General features: G+C 38.1%; 1 protein-coding gene across 1 annotated transcript in view; it reads right to left on the bottom strand.

Moving 5' to 3' along the window:
* KCNJ3 (potassium inwardly rectifying channel subfamily J member 3) overlaps positions 1 to 16,024 on the bottom strand; it is a 154,102-nt gene that overhangs the window by 45,959 nt on the left and 92,119 nt on the right. The window lies entirely within an intron of this gene.

Raw genomic sequence — 16,024 nt, 5'->3', positions numbered from 1 at the left:
TGTCTCTGGACCTCAGCTGAAATGATCAATGATACCATTTTGGACACAGAAGGCACTCAGGTCAGTTTCAACTCACTGGCCAGAACTGCTATGGAAAACAGTATTGTCCTACATATCCCTCTCTCAAGACCAAAGTGAAACCTGTGCAGTCACTTCGACGTTGCTATACCTGGATTAATGCCTCTGAAAAAGTGCAAAGGTCAGCACAGATGCTTAAAGAGGAAGTCATGTGTCCTAAAGTACATACCTTTATGTTTTGGGGGTTTCTTCAGCCTGCTTAGTCTGGGACCCTGGGGGTCAGGATTGAGGTTAATACTGCAGGCTGGCTCCATCCTGCCACTTACAGAATTGTTGACAGAAGCTTTAATTAAATGTTGCATGAGACAAATTGAACAAATACAGGTCTACTCTCTATTGATACAATTAATCAGAATGGCCCACCCAGTGGCACTCTCATGTGAAAATTTGATCTCGGCTAAGGCTGTGTAGGGCTAAGAGGTGGTTTTGGGGAGAGGCAGTCTGCCAGGGCTCTGAGCATCCCTGCATATTCTTGCTGAGTGAGCCAAACTGGAAAGCTTACCCGTCTCCTGATACTGAGCAGTTTTTCTAGCTTGTCACATAAGCAATTGAGTAGGCCAAGTCCACTAGAGTGTGACAGCCATGTAACTGCATGCTTTTCTGTGTAAGGGGAATCTGTTTTTTGCCATTTGCTATAATGTTTGCTGCTTGCTCAAAACATGATTTGGCCCTGGGTCCTTCAGTTGTGAAACAAACCCACTACATATGGGCCCACTGCATGGCCTCAATGGGACTTGGGAGGCAAGGGGGACAGGCAAATATGTTGATGTTCATGCTTCTTGCTGTGCCAAGAATAATAAAGTTCTTTGTCTCTGACCCAGGCATCTTGAGTCTTCTGCCAGAACTCATGTGATGGTGGCTGGCTCACTTGTTGGCTCGCAAGTAGGGGAAAATCAAATCTTAGGATCTCTAAAGTTCCTGAGAGAAATAACATGAATTCGGAATGGGACAGAACTGTTTTCTATTTAAGCATCTCTTAATCACCTTCCAATTTTTTTTTAATATATCCTTTCAATTAATAAAAGGCACATTACCTAGAAAACAGCTGGAGTAGGATTTGAACTAGGCAATACGGATGCAGAACATGTTTTTATTCTCCTATACTTCTCTATATGCTGATGTGGCTTAAAAGCATTGGAACATTTGCATTTTATTCAGTAAATTTCCCATGTCTCTTTTACGTGATTCTGTTTGTAACACATTAACCAACAAATTTTTCAAAGCCCTAGTCTCTAAATTGGTAATCACTTTAAACGTGACAAATCTTTAATTTTCTTTAATTTGTGTATGATACATAAACATTTTCAAAATAAATTGATTGTAACATGCCCATGTTTCACACCATCACTATCATTTGAATATAACAAGCAGTTAAAAGGTTGATTGAATATCAATTAAAACATAATTTAAACCTAGTTATATCATGGCCCTTGAGTTGAAAAATTCCAGAAATCTAGATGCCAAGAATTTACAGAGTAAAAATATAATCTTAGCTACCTTGTTCCAATTTGTAATTCATGGGATGCGCCCACTTTGAAATGATCCCTGTACTACTATTTACAAATTAACCAAGAAAAGAAAAAGACAGATTTTAAATCATTTCAACATGTTACTCAAATGTTTTCTGAAACAGAAAAAAAAAAAAGACTCACAGACACTCTATGTATGAGTACAGAAAAGTCACGTTCACCAGATCTCTACTTCATCTTAGCCCAAGGCTGTTCTGCTCCTCAAATGTCTGCTCTGATCCAGCCACTTACACCATTCCAGCAATGGAGCCACCTCAGGCTCAGGGCACCAAACACAAGAAGGATATCCTGCCCCGAATTCCCATCACTTCCTTTCAGCCCCTCCTTAGTCTGGTAGGACAGGATTTTTACAGAATACTGCACATTCACCTCAATTTTTAAAATCATTCACCAGTTAAAGACAATTTTAAATTTTAATTCTTATCCTCATCTTGAAAAACTGATTTGGCAATGAGCTTTTGGGACATAATCCATTTGTAACTTGGGGATTTCCTAGAATTTTACATTAAAATATAGAAAAACTCAAACAATGTAACAATGGAAAATTGATAATGTGTAAATCCTTTATATTATAGACTATTATGTGCAATGTTTAATGAGGTTAGGAACATGTCAAACATTGGTAAATATTTCTCAAGTTGGGACTATGGCTTCAAGTCAAAGTGACCCAGATTTCAACTTCAATGCTATTACTTTTTAGTATGTGGACATGAATAAATTCCTTAACTCCCTTTGTTTTGGGTTATTCATCAATAAAATGGGGCTAACACCTTGTTTACAGGATTGAATGCTATGTAAATGGCATCATACCTGGCACTTGCCACATCGGGTGAGGTGAATCCTAGCTATTATTATCTGATGAGAGATTCAGAAGAAAATTAATCATGAGAATATGGGAGAATATGGTTTCTCCTTCATTCTTACTCATTTGACTACTTTGTAACATTACCATAATGTGAAATATTTGCTAGACAATTGGGAAACAACATTTCTGCAAATGTGGACAATGGAAAAAAAATTAAGAAAACTCTGTGTGACTCACAAGCAAAGCAAGTGACATAGTATCAGAAATAGCTCTACAGTAAATTCACTTGATTAGATTTTAACTACATCTGGCCTTTTCAGTTAATTTGAAACCCTCATAACTGTTTCTTTAGAGATATTTCACAAGCCTGTACCCCTGGATGCAGTCTTTACTAATCTTTTGTGCCCCATGCTGTGCTGTGCTATTTTTCATGCGTTATCTTTCATGGCGTCTGAAAAACTACCCTTTAGAGTAGGTTTTATTTTTACTATTTTATAAATAAAACCAATGCTTAAAAAAATTAAACTATCTTGAGAAAAATCATAGCTACTAAAATTCTAGGCTTCCAGGTTTTGAAATAGCCCCTCCAAACCCTGAAATATTTCTTAGAAACATAAAGGCTTTTAAAAAATAAGCTTGAATACCTTAATATAGAATGCATTTTAATACTAATTAGATACTATCACAACTCTTAGATTTCATAACGTTTCCTGCACTCTTTTTAAATTTTTTCTTGTGTTCAAAAATAATAAAGTAGCAATTTTCTGTAGCAGGAACACCATTATTATTCACCTACAATGTAATCAACATTATTTACTCACTTTTTATTACACTCCAGCTCAAATTCAGTATTAATCTTGACTACATTTCATTTCCATGTCACAACATATCTTTATTTTTATAGATAGCTTGTTAATGAGATGTTTTAATTAACGGTTTCATTCTGATTTCAAATCTTTGACAAAGAAAACAATGTCAGCTAACCCCACGTATAAGTATGTATTTTAATAGCCAGAATTTAAATCTTAGATTTTTGGAATTAGGATTAGAGAGATACATAATTTAGCTCAAACTGAAGGATAAAATCATGATTAGGAACATGCAATCTAGGACTTTCTTCGTCCTTCTTTGAAGCTATTTGCTCAAAAACGCCACGTAGATACACAACCGCTAAAGCTGGCAATATTACCTGGAACAACATTGGAGACACCAGAACCAAGGCGCAGAAGCCACCACTCTGCTGAAGGTCCCTCACCCAAGCCACACTGAATCATGCCACCCCATGTGATGATTCCTCTTTTGTCTCCAGCAGCACTTTCTATATCATTGTAGACAACTGGGAGACAAGAAGACTAGAAACAGTACAACAGAGGAGCAGTTGTCAAAAAACAAAGAAACGACTCTTTAAAACCCTGGAAACATCAGATGATGGGTAAATGGGTAGTAGGTTCTTTTATCAAAGACACATATAAGCAGCTATCCATTATTCCTGACTGAACAACTATTACAGTCAAATAGTCAGAACAGGAGATGATCCCAAAGGAGCAGCATATAGATCTAAACTACAGGAATACATACGAAGAAAATGGGGATTAAAAAAGAAGAAGGAGAAAATGGGGCTAAAGGCTTTTTGTTTTGGTTCTATTGTGATTCTAGGTCTAATACAAAACGGGGATGGGGGGGGGCTAGAAAAACTGAGGGAGGTAAACACAATTCCTTCCCGGTACCCAAAGCAAACAACTGATGGATGTGTTCTCTTTTAAAGTTGACTACACAGAAAAAATAAATACAAACTATGGGATCTATAAATAATTATAAATAAAGGTAAGAATAAATTTGCTGACACATATAGTTCTTACTATTTCTTTTATTTACTTATTTTTATTTTTTAATGTTTATTTATTTTTGAGAGAGAAAGCGAGCACGAGCAGGGTGGGAGCAGAGAGAGAGGGAGACACAGAATCTGAAGCAGGTTCCAGGCTCTGAGCTGTCAGCACAGACCTGACGCGGGGCTCAAACTCGCGAACTGCAAGATCAAGGCTGCTTAACCAACTGAGCCACCCGGGTGCCCTTGCCAAACATTCTTTTAAATATTTAACATTTCTCTCTCATCTAATCCTAACAATAACCCTCTAGAGCCAGTGGCACTTTATTTCCATTTTTTAGATCATAAAAATGAAGCCAAGTCATGTACCCAATTAAGGTAGGTGATTTGCCCAGGGTCATGCAGCAGACCGAAGTGAGTAAAAATGAAATTTAACTCAGGTATCTGGCTCCAGAGAACACAGGCTTAATACTCCCTTTATCTTCTATATGTGAGGCTTAAAAAAAAAAAAAAAAAGGAAGTGGGAATGTCTAAGACAGATTCTAAGACAGTTAGTGGGTATGTCCTCCAACTCGGGTTGGGCGGGGGGTGGGCACCAGATAGGCAGGAAACTGTTAGAGACACGAACATTGTGAGCTTTGCTTCTCTGAGAGGAGTGATACCAAGAGTCCTTTTGTATTTTTAACTTACAACATAATCTATACATCGAACAAAAGTTTCCTCTAAAGGCACTAGGGAAAAGCATGACAGTAAAATTATTTTGAAAATAGGATTCAAAACACATTTTTGAAAATAACTATTTGGTATCATCAGAGAGCGTCAAGCTCTATGAAACAAGACAATGGGCCATAAGGAGAAGCCAAGCTAGAATGAACAAGATATAATAAAGAAGTTGGCAGAAATAAGAGAAAAAATGCAAAATATCCTAAATACTGATGCTCAATTAAAAGCCATTTTGAAAGCAGTAAAAAGCAGAATTAAAAACAGAAAATGATGTAGAAGAAAAAAATAAGACATACTCTGAAAAGAAAAAGAAAAAAAATCACTGAAATAAAAGCTACAAAAAATAGGACAGATGCGAGGGAATAGAATAGAGAGCCAACCTCTACATTCATTCCCATTCCTTCATGCAACAAATACTTATTTTTTTCCTAGGACTACTCAAAACCCAAAACCTCTTGCCTCTAAAATCATGCCCATAATTTTACAGAATTCATAAATGGAGAGAAGGTGACCTCTTGCCCTCATTTTGGGTGAACTGAAATGGAATTGCAAGAGTTCTTTTGGAAAAAAAAAAAACTAGAAAAAAATAAGCTATATTCAAAGATATTAAGAGTAAATTTTCCAGAGCTGGGAGCAGAGACGACCTAAAGCTACAGATCAAAACAAGCCACTGAAGACCAGACAAATGTAAAACAAATGAGCCAACATGTACATATTTTCTTGACATTTTTGTTGGAGTTGCAAGGGTAATAAAAACAAACTTTTCTTTGTAGACCTCAGCTATATGCACTGCTAATTCACTGGCCTCTTTCAAGACTGGACACAAATGTTACCTTTTCACTGACCCTGTCCTGACCATCCTATTTAAAATTACAATCCACACCGACTTAATCCCACTCTGCTCTGTTTCTATTAATTCTTAGCACTTAGCACATGCTAATATGCCAGAAAATTTCTCATATGCTATGTCTAGAACATAAGCTCATTGACGGATTGAACATTTTTGTGCTATTCATTGATAAGTCCCAAGAATAGAGAGTAGTTCCTGACACATACTAGATATTAACCGTTAGTTTTATTAAGGAGTGAAGTGGCCAGGAAGGGGACAGAGGGTAGAGTATATACACAGAAGACATATCAGGCCTCAAGTACCTACACTTGAGGAAAAGTCAGAAATGTAGTTGGAATGGCAGAATGGGATCAAATGATGGAGAAGGGCATGTTTTGTTTTGTTTTAAATTTTTTTCTAATGTTTATTTATTTTTTTAGAGAGAGACAGAGACAGAGCACAAGCAGGGGAGGGGCAGACAGAGAAGGACACACAGAATCTGAAGCAGGCTGCAGGCTCTGAGCTGTCAGAACAGAGTTCAATGTGGGGCTTGAACCCACAAACCGCGAGATCATGACCTGAGCTGAAATCGGACAGTATATGGACTGTGCCCCTGGAGAAGAGCGTTTTATTCTAAGAAGTCTGGAGATAGTTCTATAGATAATAGGATTTAGATTTTGAGCTGCCCTAGGTAAAATAAGAATTGGTGTTTGAATCCAATGGGCAAAGATTTAGAAACACCTGGGACTTGAGTAGACCACTGGCTTCTCCATCCCTCCTCACTTTTCCTGCCCGCCTAACACAAATTCATAGAATTGTATATACAATCCTCAAATACTCACCATCTCAGCGCTGTTTCTCTCCTAATCTAACACATACATGGGCACGCGCGCGCGTGCACACACACACACACACACACACACACTCACACACACACACACAAAGTCTGTTACTTAGTCACAGCAAACTCCCCACACACCAAATGTAAGGTATATGGTTAAACTTCCAAGGTTTCCAGACAAAGGTTTAGTACTTTAAATATGTCAACTTTTCCCAGATATATCTGAAATTCAGTGCAATCTTAAGAAAAAAAAAAAATCTCAAGTTTTATGTTGTTGTTTTTTTCTTGGAAGAACTTGTCAAGTTGACTCTAAAGTCCATCTGGAAGAAAAACTGTGCAAGAACAGCCGTGCTTTTGGTGCGGGAATGTAACAATGACAAAGAATAAAGTCTGTGACTATTAAAACCTGAGAGTTAGGATAAAAGAACTACATGAAATTTGGTGCAACTTCATTTAGTGTTAAAAACAAGAGAGGCAACCTAAATGTTCAACTTAAGAATGGCTAAATTAGGGGCGCCTGGGTGGCGCAGTCGGTTAAGCGTCCGGCTTCAGCCAGGTCACAATCTCGCGGTCCGTTGAGTTCGAGCCCCGCGTCGGGCTCTGGGCTGATGGCTCGGAGCCTGGAGCCTGTTTCCGATTCTGTGTCTCCCTCTCTCTCTGCCCCTCCCCCATTCATGCTCTGTCTCTCTCTGTCCCAAAAATAAATAAAAAACGTTGAAAAAAAAATTAAAAAAAAAAAAAAAGAATGGCTAAATTAATCATATATTCCACAAAATATGGTATACAGGGAAGAATTCCAACAATATAACTTTCAGAAAAAAAGAGAAAGACACAGTATGTGTGTGTATGTACATACACACGTAAAATATGCTTCCATTTTTATAAAATAACACTAAAAATAGTAATAATAACAAAACAAAATGTTTTCATGTATGCATGGAAATGCATTATCAGCACACTAAAACTAAACAGTGAGGTTTGGGTAGAAGGGATTTTTCACTTTCTATCTTATTTTATTTATTTATTTATTTATTTATTTATTTATTTATTTATTATTTTAATGTTTATTTTTGAGAGAGAAAGAAAAACAGAGCATGAATGGGGCAGGAGCAGAGAGAGAGGGAGACACAGAATCCAAAGCAGGCTCCAGGCCCTGAGCTGTCAGCACAGAGCCTGACGTAGGGCTCGAATTCACGAACCACAAGATCATGACCTGAGCCGAAGTCAGACACAGCCAACTGAGCCCCCTGGGCACATCTTCACTTTTTATTTTAGAGTTTCTCCTTCCTATTTGTGTTACTGGAAATTTTAAACAAGGCACATATTTTAGGTTTTACTTTTGTAATTCAATGTACATTTGTGCATGTCTCAGGGTATCAAATTTCAGGCTTTAAGAAAAATCCGCTATCTAATTTAGGTTTTACACCAACTTTGTGAAACACGGTCACACATTAATATTCAATTTTACAAATGAGAGAAGAAGTAAAAAATAAATAAATAAATAATCCTCTGCAGAATGTAACTGGAATGCTTACACACTGGAAAAGTGACAGCCCCCTTTATATGCCAAGCAACTCGAACATTAAGTGATGTATTATATGTCTTAATAAATGCTCAGGGGCATGGATAAGAGACCGATTGTTTCTTTTTTTTTTTTTTTTTAATTTTTTTTTTTTCAACGTTTATTTATTTTTTTGGGACAGAGAGAGACAGAGCATGAACGGGGGAGGGGCAGAGAGAGAGGGAGACACAGAATCGGAAACAGGCTCCAGGCTCCGAGCCATCAGCCCAGAGCCTGATGCGGGGCTCGAACTCACGGTCCGCGAGATCGTGACCTGGCTGAAGTCGGACGCTTAACCGACTGCGCCACCCAGGCGCCCCGAGACCGATTGTTTCTAAAAGCCAGGAAGATAAATACCAAGTTTGAGACTCTTCCTTCTCCCACTCCCTAAAATGGTAAGCCCTTTGCCAGATACTACTGAGCAGCAATGGGCCATCGCCTTACAGTCAGCGGTGCTACAATAGAATGGGATCAAAAATGGGTCTAAAATTAAACGGACTTAGTCAGCTGCAGTCACAGATTCTGAAGCAAAAATTTTAAAAAAGATTTTCCTACTTTTAAAAGAATACTTTACACAGTTGAATTTATGGCTCCTCCTAATAAATATATTCTACAACTCTTAAGTACTCTTTCAAATTTAAAGTGATAAACAGCAGTAAAACTAAGAAGATAATCATTTGGTAACCTATATAACCTACTTTAAATGGTCTCTCCATAAAACCATTCGGCTCCGTTATATAGTATGTTTTTTCATAACTGGTATCACAAATCAAACTTTAAAACATGATTTGAATTAGTGACTAAAAAATTAATGGGCAACACAGACTTCTGTATTAGCTTTTTCTTCTTTAATGTTTACTTTGAGAGAGAGAGAGAAAGCATGTGCACACACATGAGTGGGGGAGGGGCGGGCAGAGGGAGAGGGAGAGAGAGAATCCCAAGCAGGACTCATAGGCTCAGGGCAGTGTTCTGCGCTGGGCTCACAGGTCTCTATCTCACAAACTGTGAGATCATGACCTGAGATGAAATCAACAGTCAGATGCTTAAGAGACTGAGCCACCCAGGCACCCCTCCATTAGCTTTTCAAATGTTGAATGCTGTGCCTGAATTTGATAGAAAAACATAACCCAGGATCCTCAACTGAGTTAAAGGCCAAAAGGCATCACTTCATTGAACAAGATAGTTACTATTCAAAAGACACAAAACAAATAATTATGCCAATATATCAGCGAAATCTCTAAGAGAAAATGATAAAGGCAGGTAATTGGAATACTTAAACATTGTCTAGACAACATAATTGGGAAAACTGCATTCTTTTAGTGTTGATTTATTTTGGAGAGACAGAGACAGAGCACGAGGTAGGGAAGGGAAGAGAGAGAGGGACACACAGAATTCAAAGCAGGCTCCAGGCTCTGAGCTGTCAGTACAGAGCCTGATGCAGGGCTCGAACTCACAAACCAAGAGATCATGACCTGAGTGGAAGTCGGACGCTTCAGCCAACTGAGCCACCTGGACGCCCCAAGAAAAAATTGCATTTTTAACATTTGTAAGAAGATATTCTGTGGGATTAAAAAAAAAATAACATTTATAATTTGAGAGACAGAGAGAAACAAATCATGAGCAGGGGAGGGGGGCAGAGAGAGAGGGAGACACAGAATCTGAAGCAGGCTCCAGGCTTTGAGATGTTAGCACAGAGCCAAATGCAGGCCTGAACCCATGAACTGTGAGATCATGACCTGAGCCGAAGTCAGCGCTCAACCAACTGAGCCACCCAGAAGCCCCTCTGTGTGATTTTTTATATCCACAGAAATCCACAGAAGTTCTACTCAGTGCCTACTTGACCCGACATCTCTTCTTTTCTGAATGTATCCCTTGAGTGGCATGCCTAGAATGAGTCCCTCTGCTGCAGATCCTGTAAAGACAGGCTTTGATTTCTTTGGATAACCTCATACAATTATGTCATTTGGCATTCCATCACATTTGTTTAGACACACAACCTAGTTGCTGCTTAATCCATCACCCATGTTATGCAAGTGATAGTAGGAGAAAGGCCAATAAAAGAAATGTGCAATTTAGTAAAGAATAACAATGATCCAGGGTTTTGTGAATTGGTCTGCAAGGATAGTCCAAAGGATACCCTTCTCTTAAGAGTTGAGCTGTCATTCATACTCCAATGCAGAAATCCAATTTCTCAAAATCCAATGTCTCAGGTAGAAATCCAATTCTCTAAGTCTTTTCCTACTCTGTATTGGTGCCTTGGGCTCCACACCAATTTAATAGGGAGAATAAAAAGGAAAGCACCTCACAAAGAAATGCAAAAACTTCTTTTATATGAGTCCCAAAAGGCCTGCTTTTCAAGTGTATATGAGACAGAAGTACCGTTTGTAATTTATTTCATCTAGACAGATAGCAAATCAAGTGAAACGTTAAAAAGAAAGACTTTTAGCCCATTCAATATTCTTAATAAGCTAAAAGACTTGAAATATTTTAAATAGGAAAAAAATGATACGTGAAGATAGTAACAAAAAATGGGTTTTAGCAATTTAAATTTTTGAGACATTTATAAAAAGTATAATAAATAATATTATTACATTACAATAGTGAAATAACCATAGGGAATTCATTTTAACGACAGACTATCCCCTAAATGTGGAGCACTGTATACACACACACGTGTATACATACACAAATACATATATAATACACATGCATACTATAGGCAGTAAAATATAATTTCAGCTTTTAAAGATGCAGTTGTACTTGATTCTTGTTTCTCCAGGTGACAAGCTATAGATTAGTGCTCGCCAGCTTTATAAAACTCATTTCCTATAAAACTGTGGAAAATACATAACTGTACACTAAGCCCATCTAAAGGAGAAATAAGAAAGTTAGCATAACAGGCTTCCTTAGGCCTAGAACATTAAAAAAAAAAAATAGCAAAGCTGAAAGAGGCTCTGATAGATGAGACCAACATGTATATTTTTAATGCTGTAAGTCTGAATGTAATCTACTAAAGGTTCACAATGTCAACCAAAGTTATTTATTGAGGAACACTGGTTTGTGACAAGGGACAGGGGTGTTGCTGTGCAATAATGCATACTCACTTGCTAAATGTAAAATGTAAGCTTCACAGAGAGGATAAAAGGAAATTATAATGGTTCAAAAAGTAGATTTTTCAAAGCGGCAGCTTTAATCAGATTATTCCAAGAAACTTGCAAATGACACTAAGCAGATAGCCTTTCTTGATGAAGCTTCCTTAGTGTCCTACATAGCATTTCTCTCTTAGGATCACAGATCTGTGTTCCTCACTATGAGTTTCCTGATGGCCACAACATTGTTTTGTACTCATTGGTAGATCTCATTACACAGTGGCTGGCATATAGTTTGGATAGAAGGAAAAAAAGCAATACATTGTAATTGTTCTTTCATAAGGAAAGTACTAGGCAAAACTTTATGGACTTTCAATATGTCATCATTTACTAATACCTACTGAAAACCTACTATGTGCTGAGCATTGTGCACATACTTATGTGAGCTGAACTAGGAGCGAAATTACCTCTGATTGAGAAGAATGAGGAGTCAGATGACTCATTTATTATTCAACAACATACAGTGCTTCACAAAAACAGAAGTATTCATCAAAAGTAATGATCACACTTGTTCATAAATGAGATTCATTATGACTTTGAGGGCAAGGTGCCATTTGGCAGGTTAATCCCCTTTGCTGGGGAAACGAAAAGAGAGAATTTAGCTGTTAATGCTCTTCTAGATATATTTATTCCTGGATCTCTCTCTCCTCCACTCAGTCATACCGCAACATATTGCACACTGCTTTAACTTGGAACAAGCACCAACTTCAAAATTCAATTTGGAAAACCTTAAAAATAGACTGAACATATCATGACAAATCAAACGTTTTGAAATAACACTGTTGGCAAGGTGGCTTTTACTTAAAATTGAAAATGTTAACATTTTGCAAGAAGGTGAATTATTTTTCTTGGCAGATATGTTTTAAAGAACATTGAAAGAAAATACTGAATAAGAACAAAAGTTTCTAAAGTGAAATCAGTTCCCTTAAAGGAAATAAAAACATCAAGGAGAAATGACAACAAAATATATATTATTTCCTATCTGACAAAAACAACACTATCCGAACAAAAGCTTCCTACCAATAAAGCAACAGAAAGTCTTACTCAATAGCTTAAGATATAAAATTATAGAATATATTCATCCAAGTCTTCCAGTTACATTTGAAATGTCAGCTTTTAATTCAGTAAAACCTAACTTTCCTCATATGTTGGCTGTGAGGATTTCTAGACACCTCCACCTTACGCCGCTGAAACTGAATGCACTAAGCCCTGAATATAGCAAGGCATTTGCTTCAGGGGGGGAAAATGAATTACCATAATTTTTGGGCTCAGAATCAGCAAGATGAGTGTCTAGAGGCATTAAATCCAAGCATCTATATTCAATCCATAGCCATTTCTTGTGGTACTTTTCACTCATTTACTCATTCAACCAACAAATATTTGGTAAGTGCCAGGCACCTTGTACTGGTTGCTGACTTCACAAACATATTAAAGGTTAGTTACCGGTCTCTGAAAATCTCCATCCCAGCCCCGTGTGTGTGTGTGTGTGCGCGCACGCCTGTGTGCGCGTGTGTGTGCGTCTGAGTGCATGTGTGTGTTTAAAAGATCTGGTAGCCAATACATGACAAACATAAAATTTGAGAAGCTTAAGATGTGAAATGTATTATGTAATGCTCTCATCCAGGACATGTCTGTTTATAACCCACAGATACCGCTTTATAAAATCACTTTAGAAAAATTCATATGTGTAAGAAATATAAAACAGGGTTAAGGACCATGTAGTCATGATATAGTGATTCAATCAATGTTTCTGAATTTTTGTGGTATATTATAGTTCTGGAAATCATATTTTTAAAGAAGACAATACAAGACAGAACACACACACAAAAAGGGGGTGCCCGAGTCGCTCAGCCAGCTGGGCATCCAACTCTTAATTTCGGCTCAGGTCATGATCTGAGGGTTGTGGGATCCAGCCAGGTGTCAGGCTCTGTACTGAGCATGGAGGCTGCTTAAGATTCTCTCCCTTTTCCCCAGCTCATGCTCTCTCTTTCTCAAAAAAAAAAAAAAAAAAAAAAAGGCAGGACTCTCCAGCACTGCAGTGTTCCTTGTTTACATCTGGTCACATACATGCCTGCAGTTTCCAGCATTCACCATAAATTGATAAGCAGACACCTACAAGGCACAATCTTAATAGTGTTTCTATCATTGCCTGTGATTACTCAAAACGATTCGGTGTCATCAGTGGATATCTTCTAATGAGCAAGAAGGAGTTTGCAAGTACCACACTTCCTCAAAGAGAAAGAAAACACAGTGCAAACTCATCAATATAAGGCTTATGAGACTGAAGTGCAGTTTTCATTAACTCACTGATCTTCCCAAGAACTTGAAGCGCTGTCCTTTCAAGTGCCGTGACATAACCCCTTAGCAACTACACTCTATTCTGAGGGGGAAAAAACACCTTGAATAAGCCTGGTGCCTAAATCTATTCTGTTCCCTTAAAACTGACCATTTTAAGATGCATTTTCCAATGCTCTATTTATATTTAGCACACCTTCAGGTTTTCATCTCAAAGAAAATATTTCCCTTATGAAGATTTATGTTAGGTATTTAGGGTAAAGATTTCCTTTATCTTTTCCCTACCTCTATGATCTTTATTTATAATCATAAAAGATTACTTTGTTCAGGAGACATGTTTTCATTCAAGTGGGTTGAAGCATGTTTGACAGCATGATGAACTAAGTTAATATTTTTAGGTAGGACAGTCATGTCTCTAAAAAACACATGAACACATAAAAGAAAAATAAATAAACAAGGACAATCATTCTGTGAAGACACGGGCCTCTCTGCCTTTGGCTTTGGCTGTGATCAAAATACAGAATGATTCTCCAGGCCAATACAATCACTTAACGAGTGATTCCCTGATTTAAACAAAGCCTGCATTGCTCCAAATAGAATTTTGTTGGGATGTTACACTACTTTAAGAAGTGTGATGATGGAAGGACAGCTAGAAGCAGGAGAATCCGCACGGAAATAAGTCTATGAACTAATAAATTAGCCTGTCACAGCTCCATGGATTATCACAGCAAACACGAGACTCCTGGATCGGGGACACTGAGCCTTATTACTCAGAGCAAAATCAGAAACAGATGTTATCAGCATCGCTGAGCGCCAGATCCCACAGGATAACCCAGAGGTCTACGTGGAGCATACCAGTGAAGCAGGGCTGTTCCACCAGAGAAAAACTTTGAGCTCAAGAATCTGCTACTTTGACAGCAAGCAGTAAGGCAGTATCAGTTCTGTTCATAAGGAGACCGATACTGAAGGATGAATTCTTGAGATGCATTTCCTCACTTTTCAAGCTCACTCGCTGTGTAAACAATCCTGAGAGGTGCAGAGGTACAGGAATGATCTGGCATCCTCTGCGAGACATATAAAAGCTCAAGTGGACCATCGTGGGCTGTCTTCCAACAGATCTGAAAAAGAGTCTGGATGTGCCCAAAGATGGGAAGTCCTGTGCTTCTTGCTAGAAACCCAGAAGAAGTTAAATACAAACCATTTACTCTACTTCCGCTTTGCCTTCTGAAGAAGCTGCATAAGGACAGGGGCCTTTATTTGCTTTTTGGACCGAAGTAATCTCAGGGCCAAATACGGAACTTGGCCCATAACAGGGATTCACATGTTTTTCTTGAATGAATGAATGAATGAATGAATGAATGAATTCTGTTTGCTAACGTACTTGTCCCATTCTGTTAGACACCCTGCTGATTGGTCACTTGGATCGGGTATATTTTCTCCTTGTGCCACTATCTTTTGCTATAAAAAAGTGTGGCTTGCTCCTCTAAACTAACACCAAAGACTTTCTACTCTCTGCTTTGACACCCTGGTTCCAACTCTTGGAACCTTGCTCTAACTCTCTGGTGTTTTATCTACCCCAGAGCTTTTATATCACCTGCCTGTCTGCTCTCCAGAGTCGTGCATCTTGTCTCCTAGTCTGCTGGTTCGAACACCTGTCCGTACTGCTGAAAAGGGAAGATTTCTTGGTCAAAATCAAGTTTCAAAACCTGACTTAGCCACCTGCTAGCTGCAAGAGTATGTCATGCTCTGCAATCTCTTGTGGACTCAGAATCTTTAAAATGGTAATGATAATAGGATCCACTGCATGAGAATTAAGCATGTGTAACCAGTCTGCAGAACCGGCTGGACTCGAAAGGATTCAACAAAGAATAAAACACTTTTTTTTTAACATTATAGCCTTCTAAAAATCACTTCAGAGCACCATTTCTTCTCTTCCCTGTACAAAATTTGGGAAGTTGTGGGATCTCATACCTGAGATCTGTAACCACTTTGAGACATTAATTAACAAATAATTCTTATACTATGTATTTTAAGCTACTAAAACTTTAATCTTAACCAGTTAAAACTGAAATACTACTCTAGCTTGGGTACAACCAACAAATTCCAAAAGCCCACAGCAGGGGCAGGATTTATGTTTTTGTTTTGTTTTTTTCTGTTTTGAGTATTCTTCTCCTCTAAGCCCCACCTCCCTGTCTTAGCCTCTATCTCTCAATATCTCCTGATTCTCCAGATTGTAGGAAAGCAGATGTGAAGATAAAATCAAAGTCTTCTGTAAGTAAGGTTGTTGAAATCTAAATACTAGCAATCTCTTTCGGCATACTTCTCTGAGTTATTCAAAGACTACCCTCTCTTCTCAGGGGGTCTTCTCAATACCCACTCCTCAGCAGAA

Source organism: Puma concolor, chromosome C1 (genome assembly GCF_028749965.1).
Source record: "Puma concolor isolate L17-30 chromosome C1, mPumCon1.1.hap2, whole genome shotgun sequence".
In the NCBI taxonomy this organism is placed as follows: Eukaryota; Metazoa; Chordata; class Mammalia; order Carnivora; family Felidae; genus Puma; species Puma concolor.
The sequence above is the reverse complement of the archived record's forward strand: the minus strand, read 5'-3'. Positions and strand labels throughout refer to the sequence as shown.